Source organism: Nematolebias whitei, chromosome 15 (genome assembly GCF_014905685.2).
Source record: "Nematolebias whitei isolate Nwh7 chromosome 15, NemWhi1, whole genome shotgun sequence".
NCBI classification, from domain to species: Eukaryota; Metazoa; Chordata; class Actinopteri; order Cyprinodontiformes; family Rivulidae; genus Nematolebias; species Nematolebias whitei.
The window spans coordinates 44067085-44070193 of NC_056512.1; positions in this window are offsets into that span (position 1 = coordinate 44067085).

The window sequence follows — 3109 nt, forward strand, 5'->3', positions numbered from 1 at the left end:
CCCCCCCCCCCCCCCCCCCCCCCCCCCCCACACACACACACACTGAGCAGCACACACAGACTCTGGAGCAGGATGAAGAGCCAGAGGTGGGCAGAGGGATGCACTTTAAAATTTGAGTTTGAGCACAAAGGATTGGCAAAAAAAAACAAAAAACTGCAGCATTTTGGGACGAAACGGGGGATAAATTAGTGCAGAAGATGCAGAAGTGAAAAAAGCAAAAAAACAATACGTACTGTACACGTTGCTCCGCCCAATAAGTCGCATCAGTCCAAATATGTCCAATGAAGTGGAAAAATCCATAAATACGTTGCATCTATTATGCGTCACCGCTGACAACCCGGAAACGTGAGCCGAACCCAGAAACAGGCCGGTGTGCCAAAAATCGATTGGCTGCCAAATGGCGGCCACGGGAGCGTGCACGGGAGGACTTTAACAAGAATTTAACAAGATTAACACTTAAAAACAATTATTTGTTTGTTCAGAATTATAGTAAAAGTGTGTCTCAGTTTAACTTTTCCTTAATAAATGCACTTTGACGGTCAAATCAGCTGCATTTCAAAAGCTGATTCACGGAGGCGGGCACGCGCAGAGGGTCGAGCCGCTGTGCATTTCTATGAAATTTAACAAGATAAGCACCTAAAACCATTATTTGTTTGCTTGACTTTATAGTAAAGGTGCGTTTCAGTTGAACTTTTACTTAGCAAATGCACCTCAATGGTCAAATTAGCTGCATTTCACCGAGGCAGCGCAGCGAAATGAAGCTGATTTGACATTTGCTTCAAGCGTGCTAGATGACGGTGACAGTCTATGGCAAGCAGATTGTATTTTTAATATCCACTTTTACCTATTACATGATACAACAGCTTGCCATACTACTCGAGTGCCATCTAGCGGCTGAAAATGGTAGTGTTCAATATTTTCAGTCAGAATGAATGAAAACGGTCATATCTCAGCCAAAAATTGGTTTATAAAAATGGGCAAAAATCCAATAATATGTCGCTTGGCCTATAAGTCGCAGGGCATGCAAATTATGAAAAAAAAAGTGACTTATAAAAAATATAAATATATATTTATAATTAAATTAACAGAAATCAAAATCTGATCAAGAGTAAGAATGTGGAAGAGAACTGGCCAGCCCATTCCAGGTGTGATGGACTTATGACCTGTCCAGGGTCCGCCTCTCACACAGTGACTGCTGGTCATGGGCACCAGTGACCCCCCACGACCCAGAAAGGAAAAAGTGGGTAAAGATAACTGATGGATGGATAACTGGTTTCAAATGTTACCTTGAGAGGAGAGGGACTGTCTTGACTCCTGTGTTTGACCATGTTATCCACCAGATAAAATGCACGACTAATGACTTTTAATACACATAAACGTTCCGGGGAAGTCCCTCCTCAGCCACCGTACACAACTGAATGACGGCTAACGGCAACAGGCAGGAGAGAGGGACTGCTGCTCGGTGCTCCATGTGTAAAAAACCAAACCTCTGTCTTTGGTGTTTTATTAATCCATAGGATCGTTTTGATGGATAACTCTTGTGGTTTTGACTTTTAACACCAATAGTTTACATTAAACTGGTTATCAGTCCTTGCCTAACACTAACACTTAGTTTCTGTAAGTTAAATGTCCTGCAGGGAGAACAAAAGCCCTTTGCACAATGAAAGAGACACTGATGGCTGTTGCTCACAGACAGCACGGAGAGGCTCGTGACTGCTGCCAGCCGTGATGCTGAGCGTCTGAGAGACGCTTCTATATGTTTTAGAACAAACACCAAGAACTGTCCGGTGCACAGCACACTTGGCTGAGAGTCGGTGCTGAAGCCATGAGGCGTGTTCAGCAGCTTGGCTGCAAATCATGCATGAAATGTGCCTCTGTCTGCACAGATTGTCACAAATACCTCCGTGTGTTTGTGTCATCGACAGGCCGGCTCGTCTGTCTGTGGGCTGGGGGCTCGCTCCTACTCCCAAAGCGTTCCATGCCACTGATTAAACAAGACCCTTTGGCTCCAGACTAGACCCACTCTGTGGCGATGTATAGGGGCCACACACTTTTTAAGTTTTGAGAATGACGTGTAAATATTGACAGAAAAGGTGCAATTTTAAGAAATTATTTTTTCAAACATAAGCCAGAAGAAGTAAACTGCTCAAGTCGGACTGTGTTTGATTCATTTGGCTTTTGTTATTTATGACAGAAAATTAGGAACACTCAGAAGAACAATAAAATTATTATTTTTTTTTTTATATAGGTTTAAGGTGTAAAAGTATATATTGACTGAAAAAAGTCACAATATTGAAAGAAAAAGTTTCCGGACTAATCCAGAGGAAGGGAACCCCGCGGTGCCCCAGAACCCGACTGTTTTGGTTCCATTTGTGATTATTTTATCTGAATTTTACTGAGTAGCTTAAAAAGAACATGCACTGTTTTAGTTGAAGCAACCTTCGGGTGCAGTTTATTCCTCCTGCTGCAGCAGAACTGGCAGAACTTTTTTTTGTTCCTTCACAATAAGAGTCTCAAAAACATGAGCTGAGCACAAACCTAAAAAAAAAAAGTCTGTAAACCTTTGAGATGTATGAAATTGGAAACAGCTCACAATATTGTTCTTGGGTCAAACAGACCCTGCAGCCTAAACCACCTAAATCTCATTTAGAAGTCAACACTCAGTGTTGAGACTTTTATTGTGAAGGATTGAAACACGCTCCAATGCGGCGATTGTTTTTTTTCCTGTTCTGTCCATAATATTTACACTTTGATCTTGGAGCATAAAAGAAAAACATCATTTTCAATTTTATTTGTGGCCCCAATACTTCGCCATACCACACAGTACCATTTAATGATTTTATTTTATTTTCAGTCTTCCCAACTTTACACGGTATGTATTTTTATTTTAAAGGATGTTCTGACCTCTTTGTTACCACCTCAAATGTAAAACTAAGTCAAAACAAAACAAACAAACAACTATAAAATGAGCCTTTGCTTTTAGTTTTTGTCACAGCTGAAACTTTTAACACAGAACTTAGTTTTATTTTTTCCGTTTTCTGTGAACAAACCAGTAAAATAAAACTAATTTCTTCGTCTGCAACCAAACTGACAGCAAATTCCAGCAACT